This window comes from Giraffa tippelskirchi, chromosome 6 (genome assembly GCF_054371585.1).
Source record: "Giraffa tippelskirchi isolate mGirTip1 chromosome 6, T2T-mGirTip1v1.2.pri, whole genome shotgun sequence".
Taxonomy (NCBI): Eukaryota; Metazoa; Chordata; class Mammalia; order Artiodactyla; family Giraffidae; genus Giraffa; species Giraffa tippelskirchi.
The window spans coordinates 70,827,470-70,842,669 of record NC_137280.1 but is presented as its reverse complement, the minus strand read 5'-3'; positions in this window follow the sequence as shown (position 1 = coordinate 70,842,669).

Here is a 15,200-nt window from a genome sequence, read left to right as displayed (position 1 = left end):
TGTATATTGATGCTCAGGTCTATGTTCCTGCGTTGCTGGAGAATTTGCGTGGTATGTCTTGCTCTGGAACTTATTATCTCTTGGGTGGAGCTTGGTTTCAGTGAATTTATGGAGGCTATTGGATGGTCTCTTATTAATTAATGTTTCCCCTGGCTTTCAGTCTTATTCTTGCAGTAGCCTCAAGACTTCTCCTTCCATACAGCCTCAATAATAAAACTTTTAGGTTAATGGTGAAAAGATTCTCCACAGTGAGGGATACCCAGAAAGGTTCACTGAGTTACATGGAGAGATGAGGTGGGGGGGGTGGGTTGAAGTGACCAGGAGGGGAAGAGGGGAATTCAAATGTGGAGAGAGCAATCTAGCCAGTAAGCACTTCCCTCTGTGCTTTCCACAGTTTGGAACCCTCAGAGTGATTCACAGAGATACATAGAGAGGGGGGAGGAAGGTAACAGAGGTGAGCATGAGTAGAAAGGGAGGAATTAAGAGGGGTGAGAGAGATCTGGGCAGTATCCTGTTCCTGAAGTGTTCTCCGGTACCCAGAACACCCTCAGAGATTCACAGAATTGGGTTGAGAAGAGAAGGAGGAGGGTGGGAGATAGAGGTTCCCTGGGGGAGAAGAAAGAGCATCAATAGGGGGAGAGAGTGATCAGGCCAGTGATCACACTCCTGAGTAAAAATGGGTCCTAAAGATTGGGTTCTTAAATGTACAAAGTTGATATCAAATATGTAAAACACAGATTAAAAATCTAGAGTAGAGGTTAGACTCTTATAAAACTTACAATCTAAAAAAAAAAAAAAGAAGAAAAAAAAAAAGAAAAAAGGGAACAGTGTAAAAAGAAAAAAAAAACAGTAAAACAGTAAAAAAAGAAACAGTAAAAAAATGTAGAACAGGAAAAAAACATTAAAAAAAAAAAAAAAAGAACACAAAAGGTATAAGATATATGTATGTAGTTTGCTTCAAAAATAGGGTTTTTTTTTTTTTTTGCAAGTTAATAGTGTGTTATGAAAATGAAAGTTAAAGGTGTAATAGAGGACTTGAAGAAAAAGGAAAGAAGAGAAAAAAAAAATTTTTTAATTAAAAAAAAAATTAAAAAAAAAAATAATAGTAAAAAAAATATATATCCCGGACTTTCTCTGGAGCTGTTGTGAGCAGTGTGGGATCTGCTCAGTTTTAGATAGATCCTTATTCCTGCTTATACTTTTCAAGATCTGTAGGTCCTTTTTAGTGCAGTCGGTATTAGCTACAGGGATCTTAATCTGTTGGCCTGTCCCTTCCAAAGCACTTCCCTCTGTTTATTTGGCTTCTGTTTGGAGATCTCTTCAGTATCTAATTTCCGCCCTGCAACAAAGCGGTGGAGGTGATCTCTTTAGGTTCGCTTGTTCAATCGTGCTGTGGGGAGGAAGGAACACTGCAATTCTGGCGTGTGTGTGGTAAGCTCGCAGTGTCTCGGCCGCACTGGGTTCGCCCCCGCTCACGGCGTGTGTGCTTTCCCCGTCTACCCTGCTCAGGCTTCCCTGTAGGGCAGGACATGTTATATTGGGACTAATGACCTGTCACCAGGGGAACTGCTGTAAAGTAAGGAGCTGTGGAGGTGGCAAGCACCAGGGAAGGGAGAAAGTGATGTATTATATATACACGCATGCTTTGCACTGGGTTGGCCAAAAGGTTCATTCAGGTTTTTCTGTAACAATTTATGGAAAAACCCGAACAAGCTTTTTAGCCAATCCAATATATGGCTATATACAGAGATACATACACTTATAAAATCTGTCCAGTCTAAACGTTAGCACCAAGGAGAGAATCCATGGTACTAAATCCTTACTAAGGTACTAACCTTAAAGAGAAATATGGTCTGAGGAGACAAAGAGTTTTTCTCCTGACTTCAGAGGGGCTTCTCTCTGGGAGGGAAATAAATTTGTTGTTGTTTAGTTGCTCAGTCCTGTCTGACTTTTTCTGACCCATGGACTGTAGCCCACCAGGCTCCTCTGTCCATGGGATTTCCAGGCAAGAATACTTCTCCAGGGGATCTACCCAACCCAGGGATCCAACCCACGCCTCCTGCTTTGGCAGGTGGATTCTTTAGCGCTGAGCCACAGGGAAGAGCTCCTGGCTATGCTGACTTGGACACTCAGTCTGTTTCATTCTGCTTCGTCCCTGCCTGGTACCCTTTGCCTCTTCAACATCAGCACCTCTTCTCTTGGGGAGCAATCCTAACCACTCTTACCTCATGATTTGTGGCAAAGGTTAAAGGCAGGCTAAGCCTTGGACGTGTGTTGACTCATGACCCAGTGCTTCCCAATCAGAGTGCTTCCTGGGATTTTTCCGAATTGGAGCTAGTCCAACACGGAGACAACTGCACCTCAGAGGTGCCTGGATTTCACGCCCCATCTTCAGAAAACCAGCGCTCATCTGCAGGATGAAGCAGAAGGCATTGAAGGAAGGAAATGGACTGCTTCCTATTGGCTTTCTGGTTTAGTTTACTTGTAACATTAAGCTGCATCACTGCTTTCCGGATTTTAATTAATTGATCCAAAATGATTACGATATTATATTTTCACCTAATATATTTTTAATTTTCTTTCTGTCATTTTTTTTTAAGTTTCATTGAATTCGATTAAAAACAACCACCCTGAAACTTTCCTGGTGCTCCAGAGGTTAAGACTTTGCCTCCCAATGCAAGGGGTGCAGATTTAATTGGGAGCTAAAATCCTACCTGCCTGGCAGTCAAAAAAAAAAAACCATAAAGCAGAAGCAATGTTGTAACAAAATTTAATAAACACTTAAAAAGTGTTCTCATCAAGGAGATCACTAAAAATACTAATAAAACAACAACTCTGCTTCATGTAACCTCCCTCTAAGATAATTTTATAAATTTGTTTCTGAAAACACATACATAACACCTACCATGTGCCTGTGCTCCTCTGGGTGCTAAGAACAGAGTGGGAAATTAAACCAGATTCAGCTCCTAGTGAGGAAGATAAGGACAAATGAAAGAGAAACAAACTGTCTTAATGGTATAAAAAAATAAGTTTAATATATCACAAATGCCAGGGAGGGACTCCGAGAAAATGGCTCTGGAATTAGAAGTTCTTGGTGTCCATTCCTACTCTAAATTTTATTTTTCTCTAATCCCTGAGGGAGGCGAAATGTCAAGCACTTCTTATCTCATGACGTCACTTAAGGAATAAAGAGTAGTTTGCAGTGTCCTTTGCCTCCATCTTCCCTCTAAGGCTTGCTGCTTCTTTCAGCAGACCTGGCACACCTAACTGGATTTTCTCGAGTTGGCTGAATGGCCACTGTCCCCTGACTGAGCCATCTCTACTGATTCCCAGGGGACTTGAATTCCTCCAGCAACTCCTCAGCGCCGCTCAGTGGCTGTTCTTTGGGGATCAGGAACTGAACTAGACCACCCTTCTCACTTTATTGCCTGCAGGGTTTCCAAGACACATCCACTGCTGGTGTATCAGTTAACTCTAAGAGTTAACTGATAACGAAAATGCCTCCCTAACACTCCTCTTCTTACAGTTCTAGGGACCAGACCTGGATGGACCACATAATCACATATTTACTAGGTCTGAGGCAGCAGGACTAGTTATTAGAATAACAAGAAAGGCAGACATTATAGTTCATTACCTACTTAAACTGAGTCGAATGTGATATGGTTTCAAATACTTTTGAGTGAGTAAGTGAGTGAAAGTCACTCAGTCGTGCCCAACTCTTTGCGATCCCATGAACTAACAGTCCATGGAATTCTCCAGGCCAGAATACTGGAGTAGATAGCCATTCCCTTCTCCATCAGATACTTTCAATTCCTTCTAAATAGATTACACATAGCTGTGAATAAACCACTAGTGTTCTTAGGTTGGCTACATGTTCAAAATAACCATCTTCTCAGAATTTAAGCTTGAATATCTCCTGCCTGTTTCAGCCTTCTTCTATCTGTAAGATTCCTTTCAAGAAACATCTTCAACAATCAACTAGTTTTCCCCAAAATGGGCCCAGAAGGGGCAGAGCAGTGAGGAAGCTCTGTATGTTTGAGGGCTTCCTTTGAACCAAACTCTGTGCCAGATATTTTAATAAGGTCCTCATATCACCACAACAAGCACTTTCCTCCTTAGATATTATTATGCCAGGTGTGCAGGTGAGGAAAACCACACTTGGGCAGAGAGAGATGCAGATTATGTCTGGGTCTGTTTAGCAACTAAACCTAAAACCTTGATTCTCAATACACAGCCCAGAAGGGTCACTTCCATTGTCTTTCTACAATTTAGCACTTAATCTCAACTATGTAACCTGCCTGTGTTTCACATATATTGCCTTTGTATCTCCTAAAGAGTCTCTGTCTAGAAAACATCATATCTTACTTGAATACAGTTAGGCAGGATGCTCAGAGTGGTTATTGGAGGTACAAAGCATGATGAAGTGAGGAGAGAAGAAACTTAAACTGATTCAAGGAGATGGTCTCCTGCATTGGACAAGAAAACTCACATATAATGAAGTGAAAGTGTCGGTCGCTCAGTTGTGTCCAACTCTTTGTAATCCCAAGAACTGTAGCCCACCAGGCTCCTCTGTCCATGGAATTCTCCAGGCAAGAATACTGAAGTGGGTTGCCATTCCCTTCTCCAGGGGTCAAATCAGGGTCTCCTGCATTGCAGGCAGATTCTTTACTGTTTGAGCCACAAGTGGCTCTCCAGACCTTAAAACGATTGTCATTATTAATAGGATATTCTAGAGAACTTTGTCTTTCTTCATCATGTTACAGGAAATCCCAGTGAAGTATAGTTTTTTTTTAATTTTCTCATCCTAGGTCTATGAATCCCTTTATTTTAATCAATATTATTCTATGACTCTTATAGTCACCCAACTTCATAATACTAACCAGTGAAGCAGTCCTATAGTTATAAAAATTACCTCATGAAAATGAAGAAGCTCTTTTTCATAGAAAATAATCATTTGACATATAATATTTGCATATTTATTTTTTTCCTGATTGAAAAAAATGATCAATTAATTCCTTACAGCAGTCAAATTCATAGTCTTTCCCAAGAAATATACGTGCCTGAATTCAGTATCTCTGCTCAACTTGGTACAACGTACATGACCTTGAACAAATTATTTCACCTCTCTAAACTTCTGTTTTCTTATTTAGAAGATGGAGGTGAAGGCATCTTTTTTCAGAGCCTGTTTAACTGTAAATATCATATGGAATCTCAACATAACATTTAACACATAGAATTCAGCAAATCTTAGTAGACTCTAAAACAAACTGTTGGTGGCAAATCTTAAGGTTTGAGATTTCTGGTCATCTAAAATTTTGCCTCAAAGCCCATCATTCTGAATCTATCAGGCCCACCATCAACACCCAGCATGTGAAGTCTCAGTTCAGAGTTTCTAGATCATATTTACTGATGAGTAACAAAGTGGTGCTTGGTTTCCTGTGATTACATATACGCACGCATACACACATGACATATTACACAAATGTTCACTTAGCTCCTTCTGTGTGCAAAGTTTTATAGGCAATAAAAAGATAAATCAGATATGTACCCTGTTGTCAGGCATTTAAATTTAAGCAGGGGAAATAAAAAAACCATAAATCACTGGAATGTAAGGTTGAAATAGATAATAATAGCTACAGTTTATTGGACAACTTCTGCCCACCTGGTATTTTTCGTTTGGCAGTTCTGTTTCAGAAATCAAGCTTTTTTTTTTTTCCTAAGGGGAACTCTTTGTTTTCCCTCTCACATTCCCCGTCTTGGTTAATACAAAAGGGATTTTCCCTGGCCCTTTGCACATCCCCACAGGTATTGGGGAAGATACTAAAATACCAAAAAGGATGCTGAAGTACTAGGAAGAATGCTGAAGTACTGACGGAAGGCAGGATGCTCCCACTTTCTCTCCATTCCCATTCTCCTCCATCTCCAAGACAACAAAGCACATTTAATCCATTGGACCAAGTTACCATTGGCTGCCTGAAAAAATAAAATAAATTCCACCACGTAGGTTTCTCTCACTCTTTGTCTCGTGGGTCAACGTAAAAGAGGTTGTATTCTCTTACCTGTCATGTAAACCCTCTTGGAGGAGGACTAAAGGTCCACCTTCCAACCTTTATCTCTTCCAGTTTGGGGGGTTCTGCTTCTGCCTGTGACTTTTGTCTTAGCCACTAAAAACAAATAAATTATTCTGAGTAACTATAGTGTTTGATCTGTATATTTTGACGTCACTGCCCTGTGGGAGGCAGCGCCGAAGAGCGCGGAGAGGGTCAGCAGCCTGTCTCACCTTCAATATATTGAATGTTTACTGAGCACCAGGAATTGGGCTGAGTACTTTCTACACAGGATGCTGACAACAACCCTACAAGGTGGCTAATAAGAGGTTCCATTTGACCGAGGGAGGCTTCCCTGGTGGCTCAGATGGTAAAGAATCTGCCTGCAATGCGTGAGACTCAGGTTCGATCCCTGAGTCGAGGAGATTCCCTGGAGGAGGGCATGGAAACCCACTTCTGTATTCTTGCCTGGAGAATCCCATGGACAGAGGAGTCTGGTGGGTTACAGTCCATGGGGTCACAAAGAGTCGGACATGACTGAGCAACTAACACACTATATTGATCTCCAAGAGGACTACCACCACATCCTCCAACCCTGGCCTGGCAATTTGGCTCAAAGGTTCACTCTGCAGAATAGAAAGGTTCATTGACAGTGCTTGAGGACGTAGAATTCATAAACACATGATGAGATACACTGGTGAGGAGAGAGGCAGGGAAGAAGGGTCAAGGAAAGGTGGAGCTTTCAACTCCGACTCTTGCAAAACTTCTCTGTGATAAAGCGTTCTTGTTGTGAAACTTTTGGCTCCTCTGCAGATTTGTGACTAGAATTTCCAGGTGAAGGTCAATTCAGTTAAAGTTTTAAGTCTTTTCTGAGCACCTACAGCATTTTAGACAAAGCATGTTGCTCTGAAGATTGTATGTGATCATCTATAATAATATGCACGAGAGAATGAGCGCTGGGCCAGACCAGAGCTGTGATTAGCAATGATAGTTATGAAGAAAGTCTCCTGCAGCAGAGTGGGTGTCCAACCCACTCCGTCCATCTCTCAGGATGTTCCAGAGAAGTCAGAACTGATGAGTTTCAAGTCTGATTTTAAATATGCAAAGTAAACACAGGAATAATAACCCTCTACAGTTCACTGAACAATCCCACACCTGCTATACTGATTCTCACCACAACCTTATGAGACCAGTAGAGAGAATATAATATATTTTTATTATTATTTTCAGAAGCTAGAGAACAGAAAGTAATTTCCCAAGAATGCAGGCCTTTGAAGTGTTAGTTCAGTTCAGTTCAGTCACTAAGTCATGTCCAACTCTTTCGACCCAATGGACTGCAGCACATCAGGCTTCCCTGTCCATCACCAACACCCGGAGCTTGTTCACACTCATATGCATCAAGTTGGTGATGCCATCCAGCCATCTCATCCTCTACCATTCCCCCCTCCTCCTGCCTTCAATCTTCCCCAGCATCAGGGTCTTTTCCAGTGAGTCAGTTCTTCACATCAGGTGGTCAAAGGATTGGAGTTTCAGCTTCAGCATCAGTCCTTCCAATGACTATTCAGGACTGATTTCCTTTAGGATGGACTGGTTGGATCTCCTTGCTGTCCAAGGGACTCTCAAGAGACTTCTCCAACGCTGCAGTTCAAAAGCATCAATTCTTTGGTGCTCACCATTCTTTATAGTCCAACTCTCACATCCATATAAGACTACTGGAAAAACCATAGCTTTCTCTAGATGGACCTTTGTTGGCAAGTAATGTCTCTGCTTTTTAATATGCTGTCTGTGTTTGTCATAACTTTTCTTCCAAGAAGCAAGACTCTTTTAATTTCATGGCTGCAGTCACCATCTGCAGTGATTTTGGAGCCCAAGAAAAAAGTTTCTCACTGTTTCCGTTGTTTCCCCATCTATTTGCCATGAAGTGATAGGACCAGTAAGAATCCTTTAGAAGAAATGGAGTAGTCATCATAGTCAACAAGAGTCTGAAATGCAGAATTTGGGTGCAATCTAAAAAATGACAGAATGATCTCTGTTTGTTTCCAAGGTAAACCATTCATTACCACAGTAATACAAGTCTATGCCCCAACCAGTAATGCTGAAGAAGCTGAAGTTGAACGGTTCTATGAAGACCTACAAGACCTTTTAGAACTAACACCCAAAAAAGATGTCCACTTCATTATAGGGGACTGGAATGCAAAAGTAGTAAGTCAAGAAATACCTGGAATAACAGGCAAATTTGGCCTTGGAGTACTTAATGAAGCAGAGCAAAGACTAACAGAGTTCTGCCAAGAGAACGCACTGGTCATAGCAAACACCCTCTTCCAACAACACAAGAGAAGACTCTGCACATGGACGTCGCCAGATGGCCAATACCGAAATCAGATTGATTATATTCTTTGCAGCCAAACATGGAGAAGCTCTATATAGTCGGCAAAATCAAGACCAGGAGCTGACTATGGCTCAGATCATGAACTCCTTATTGCCAAATTCAGACTTAAATTGAAGAAAGTAGGGAAAACCACTAGACCTTTCAGGTATGACCTAAATCAAATCCCTTACAATTATACAGTGGAAGTGAAAAATAGATTCAAGGGATTAGATCTGATAGAGTGCCTGAAGAACTATGGACGGAGATTCTTGCCATTGTACAGGAAGCAGGGGTCAAGACCATCCCCAAGAAAAAGAAATGCAAAAAGGCAAAATGGTAGTCTGAGGAGGCCTTACAAATAGCTGTGAATAGAAGAGAAGCAAAAAGCAAAGGAGAAAAGGAAAAGTGTACCCATTTGAATGCAGAGTTCCAAAGAATAACAAGCCTTCCTCAGTGATCAGTGCAAAGAAATAGATGAAAAGAATAGAATGGGAAAGACTAGAGAGCTCTTCAAGAAAATTAGAGATACCAAGGGAAGTTTTCATGCAAAGATGGGCACAACAACGGACAGAAATGGTATGGACTTAAAAGAGGCAGAAGATATTAAGAAGAGGTGGCAAGAATACACAGAGGAACTGTACAAAAAAGATCTTCATGACCCAGATAACCATGATGGTGTGATCACTCACCTAGAGCCAGACATCCTGGAATGCAAAGTCAAGTGGGCCTTAGGAAGCATCACTACGAACAAAGCTAGTGGAGGTGATGGAATTCCAGTTGAGCTATTTCAAATCCTGAAAGATGATGCTGTGAAAGTGCTGCACTCAATATGACAGCAAATTTGGAAAACTCAGCTGTGGCCACAGAACTGGAAAAGGTCAGTTTTCATTCCAATCCCAAAGAAAAGCAATGCCAAAAAATGTTCAAACTACCGCACAATTGCACTCATTTCACACAATCGCAAAGGAATGCTCAAAAGTCTCCAAGCCAGGCTTCAACACTACGTGAACCATGAACTTCCAGATGTACAAACTGGATTTAGAAAAGGCAGAGGGCCACAGATCAAATTGCCAACATCCATTGGATCATTGAAAAAGTAAGAGAGTTCCAGAAAAACACTTGGTTCTGCTTTATTGATTACACCAAACCCTTTCACTGTGTAGATCAAACAAACCGAGGACAATTCTTCAAGAGATGGGAATACCAGACCACCTTACCTGCCTCCTGTGAAATCTGTATGCAGATTAAGAAGCAACAGTTAGAACTGGACATGAAACAACAGACTGGTTCCAAATCAGGAAAGGAGTACATCAAGGCTGTATATTGTCATCCTGCGTATATAACTTATATGCAGAGTACATCATGAGAAATACCAGACTGGATGAAGCACAAGTTGGAATCAAGACTGCCAAGAGAAATATCCACAACCTCAGATACTCAGATGACACCACTCTTCTGGCAGAAAGCAAAGAGGAACTAAAGAGCCTCTTGATGAAAGGGAAAGAGAAGAGTGAAAAAGCTGGCTTAAACCTCGGCATTCAAAAAACTAAGATCATGGAATCTGGTCCTATTAGTTCAATCAGTTCAGTTGGTCAGTCATGGCCGACTCTTTGTGACCCAATGGACTGCAGCACACCAGGCTTCTCTGTCCATTGCCAACTCCTGGAGTTTACTCAAACTCATGTCCATCGAGTTGGTGATGCCATCCAATCATCTCATTCTCTGTCATTCCCTTCTCCTCCTGCCTTCAATCTTTCCCAGGATCAGAATCTTTTCTAATGAATTGGTTCTTCACATTAGGTGGCCAAAGTATTGTAGTTTCAGGTTCAGCATCAGTCCTTCCAATGGCTATTCAGGACTGATTTCCTTTAGGATGGACTGGTTGGATCTCCATGCTGCCCAAGGGACTCTCAAGAGTCTTCACCAACACCGCAGTTCAAAAGTATCAATTCTTTGGCACTCAGCTTTCTTTATAGTCCAACTCTCACGTCCATACATGACTCCTGGAAAAACCATAGCTTTGACTATATGGACCTTAGTTGGCAAAGTGATGTCTCTCCTTTATAATATGCTATCTAGGTTGGTCATAACTTTTCTTCCAAGGAACAAGCATCTTTTAATTTCATGGCTAGAGTGACCACCTGCAGTGATTTTGGAGCCCAAGAAAAAAGTCTCTCACTATTTCTACTGTTTCCACATCTATTTGCCATGAAGTGATGGGACCAGATGTCATAATCTTAGTTTTCTGAATGTTGAACTTTAAGCCAACTTTTTCACTCTCCTCTTTCACTTTCAGCAAGAGGCTCTTTAGTTCTTTGTTGCTTTCTGCCATAAGGGTGGTATCATCTGCATATCTGAGGTTATTCATATTTCTCCTGGCAACCTTGATTCCAGCTTGTGGTTCATCCAGTCTGGCATTTGTCATGATGTATTCTGCATATAAGTTAAATAAGCAGGGTGACAATATACAGCCTTGATGTACTCCTTTCCCTATTTGGAACCAGTCTGCTGTTCAATGCCGAGTTCTAACTGTTGCTTCCTGACCTGCATACAGATTTCTCAAGAGGCAGGTCAGGTGGTCTGGTATTCCTATCTCTTTCAGAATATTCCAGAGTTTGTTGTGGTCCACACAGTCAAAGGCTTTGGCATAGTCAATAAAGCAGAAGTAGATGTTTTTCTAGAACTCTCTTGCTTTTTCAATGATCAAACAGATGTTGGCAATTTGAACTCTGGTTCCTCTGCCTTTTCTAAAACCAGCTTGAACATCTGGAAGTTCATGGTTCGCATACTGTTGAAGCCTGGCTTGGAGAATTTTGAGCATTACTTTACTAGTGTGTGAGATGAGTGCAATTGTGCAGTAGTTTGAACATTATTTGGCATTGCCTTTCTTTGGAATTGGAATGAAAACTGACCTTTTCCAGTTCTGTGGCCACAGCTGAGTTTTCCAAATTTGCTGTCATATTGAGTGCAGCACTTTCACAGCATCATCTTTCAGGATTTGAAATAGCTCAACTGGAATTCCATCACCTCCACTAGCTTTGTTCGTAGTGATGCTTCCTAAGGCCCACTTGACTTTGCATTCCAGGATGTCTGGCTCTAGGTGAGTGACAACACCAACATGGTTATCTGGGTCGTGAAGATCTTTTTTGCATATTTCTTCTGTGTATTCTTGCCACCTCTTCTTAATATCTTCTGCCTCTTTTAAGTCCATACCATTTCTGTCTGTTATTGTGCCCATCTTTGCATGAAAACTTCCCTTGGTATCTCTAATTTGCTTGAGGAGATCTCTAGTCTTTCCCATTCTATTGTTTTCTTCCATTTCTTTGCAGTGATCACTGACCAAAGTGGTGGAGTCAGTGTCTAAATTTATTCCATATATTTTAGCCACAAATCCATGCAAACTAACTAGAAATTGCAATTATGGCAGTTGTGTTGTCCTACCTTTGTGTGTAGATAACCAAGATTACATTAAGAACAAATAGTGGTGGATTTCTTCCCTGGTTCAGTTCAGTTCAGTCGTTCAGTCGTGTCCGACTCTCTGCGACCCCACGAATTGCAGCATGCCAGGCCTCTCTGTCCATCACCAACTCCCGGAGTCCACCCAAACCCATGTTCATCGAGTCGGTGATGCCATCCAACCATCTCATCCTCTGTCGTCCCCTTCTCCTCCCGCCCCCAATCCTACCCAGCATTAGGGTCTTTTCCAATGAGTCAACCCTTTGCATGAGGTGGCCAAAGTATTGGAGCTTCAGCTTCAACATCAGACCTTCCAATGAACACCCAGGATTGATCTCTTTTAGGATGGATTGATTGGATCTCCTTGCAGTCCAAGAAACTCTCAAGAGTCTTCTCCAACACCACAGTTCAAAAGCATCAATTCTGCGGCGCTCAGCTTTCTTCAACGTCCAACTCTCACATCCATACATGACCACTGGAAAAACCATAGTCTTGACTAGACGGGCTTTTGTTGGCAAAGTAATGTCTCTGCTTTTAAACATGCTATCTAGGTTGGCCATAACCTTCCTTCCAAGTAGTAAGCGTCTTTTAATTTCATGGCTGCAGTCACCATCAGCAGTGATTCTGGAGCTCAAAAAAGTAAAGTCTGACACTGTTTCCACTGTTTCCCCATCTATTTCCCATGGAGTGATGGGACCAGATGCCATGATCTTAGTTTTCTGAACGTTGAGCTTTAAGCCAACTTTTTCACTCTCCTCCTTCACCTTCATCAAGAGGCTCTTTAGTTCCTCTTCACTTTCTGCCATAAGGGTGGTGTCATCCGCATACCTGAGGTTATTGATATTTCTGCCGGCAATCTTGATTCCAGCTTGTGTTTCTTCCAGCCCAGCGTTTCTCATGATGTACTCTGCATATAAGTTAAATAAGCAGGGTGACAATATACAGCCTTGACGTACTCCTTTTCCTATTTGGAACCAATCTGTTGTTCCATGTCTAGTTCTAACTGTTGCTTCCTGACCTGCATACAGGTTTCTCAAGAGACAGGTCAGATGGTCTGGTATTCCCATCTCTTTCAGAATTTTCCACAGTTTCTTGTGATCCACACAGTCAAAGGCTTTGGCATAGTCAATAAAGCAGAAATAGATGTTTTTCTGGAACTCTCTTGCTTTTTCGATGATCCAGCGGATATTGGCAATTTGATCTCTGGTTCCTCTGCCTTTTCTAAAACCAGCTTGAACATCTGGAAGTTCACGGTTCATGTATTGCTGAAGCCTGGCTTGGAGAATTTTGAGCATTACTTTACTAGCATGTGAGATGAGTGCAACTGTGCGGTAGTTTGAGCATTCTTTGGCATTGCCTTTCTTTGGGATTGGAACGAAGACTGACCTCTTAACTAAAACAACAGAAAACTAGCTAATCTGATCACACGGACCACAGCCTTGTCTATCTCAATGAAACTAAGCCATGCCGTGTGGGGCCACCCAAGACGGATGGGTCATGGTGGAGAGGTCTGACAGATTGTGGTCCACTGGAGAAGGGCATGGCAAACCACTTCAGTATTCTTGCCTTGAGATCCCCATGAACAGTATGAAAAGGCAAAAGGATAGGACACTGAAAGATGAACTCCCCAGGTCAGTAGGTGCCCAATATGCTAATGGAGATCAGTGGAGAAATAACTCCAGAAAGAATGATGGGATGGAGCCAAAGCAAAAACGATACCCAACTGTGGATGTGATTGGTGATAGATGCAAAGTCCGATGCTGTAAAGAGCAATATTGCATAGGAACCTGGAATGTTAGGTCCATGAATCTTCTCTGGTAGCTCAGTGGTAAAGAACCTGCCTGCCAATAGATGAGTTCAATCCCTGGTCCAGGAAGAGTCCACATGCCCAGAGCGACTAATCTCATGAGCCACAGCTATTGAACCTGTGCTCAAGAGCCCAGGAACTGAAACTACTGAAGCCTGAGTGCCCTAGAACCCATGATCCACACCAAGAGAATCGACCACAGTGAGAAACCCATGCACCACAACTGGAGAGTAGCTTCTGCTCACAGCAACTAGAGAGAGCCCGTTTGCCAACGAAGACCCAGTGCAGTGATATTAATCAATTAAGTAACTACTTGATTAATTAGAAAAGAACAAATAGCAGGTACTAAGTACCTGGAGAAAGGCATAGACAGGCTCTTTTAACGCTCAGTGAGAGTTAGGCTTATAGGATGCCCTGCGTCTTCCTCAGTTGACTTTGAAGAAGCGACGTCTGACTCTGCACCCCGAGGTCTGGGGAGGCAGCAGGAGGTGGTGTGGCTGACAGCGTTAGCTCCTGACATGAGCAATCGGAGCCTTCCCAGAGCCTTGGGATGTGCCTCCTGGCAGGCTGGGCAGACTTGAACAGTGGTGTTCTCATCACAGGTGGCTGTGGGAGCATGGCCGGCTTCCTCACACTTCATTAACCATGCTTCTATTTTTGCCTTTTGTCTTATTTCCATTCAGCATCACAACGGATGCTCACCCTGGGGTCAGAGGCATTTGTGCGAGCAACAGCCAGAAACTCCTGTCTTCGTGTAGAGGACTTTTTCCTTTGGGGTCCCTTGGCCAAAGTGGAGTCACCTGAGTTTCCTGATGGGAGAGGGGGTGACAATGGGGTATTTTTTCTAAACATTAAAGGGCTATGATGGTGCCTTCCTTGCTTCCTTCCTCTCCCCCTCCCTTCCTTCCTTCCTTCCCTCTTTCGTTCCTTCCTTTCTTCCCCTCTTTCACAGGCTTGGGTAGTGACTTCTGAACCCCGTGCTGGAGGGGCGTGGTGAGTCTACTTTGTCAGTCTGGCATCTCAGCCTGTTTAATGGTGGAAAAAATACATGGGATATCTGTGTACAAGTGTGTGCAACAAGGGTGTGAACTGGTCTGGCTCAGTTCACGTTCAGCCACTGTCACTGTGATCTGGGTACAAGCTCACTCTTGGCTCTTGAGATGGCTCCTTGTGCTTCGTGGAGATTTCAGTGAAAACAAGTGGAGGGATCCTTTGGCAAAGGCAGATAGATAAGGCACAGTGGAGAGGGTAGAGGATACGATTACAATCCAGGAGTGGGATGGTGGCAGCTCCTGGGGGCCTGGCAAGAGCATCATTATACCCCACAGTACAGGTGTTCATTCTCTACCACTTGCCTGTATATTTCCCCTGAAGGCGAGAACAAGGCTCTGACCCACAAGCCCAGCTTCCCTAAATGCTGGATTGTTTGAGTTTCTGGCTCTTGTGAGATGACTTGAGACAAAGGAAGCATTCTTCTCATCACCTCCCTGCACCCTGAAACACACCTGCCCTTCTCCATTCC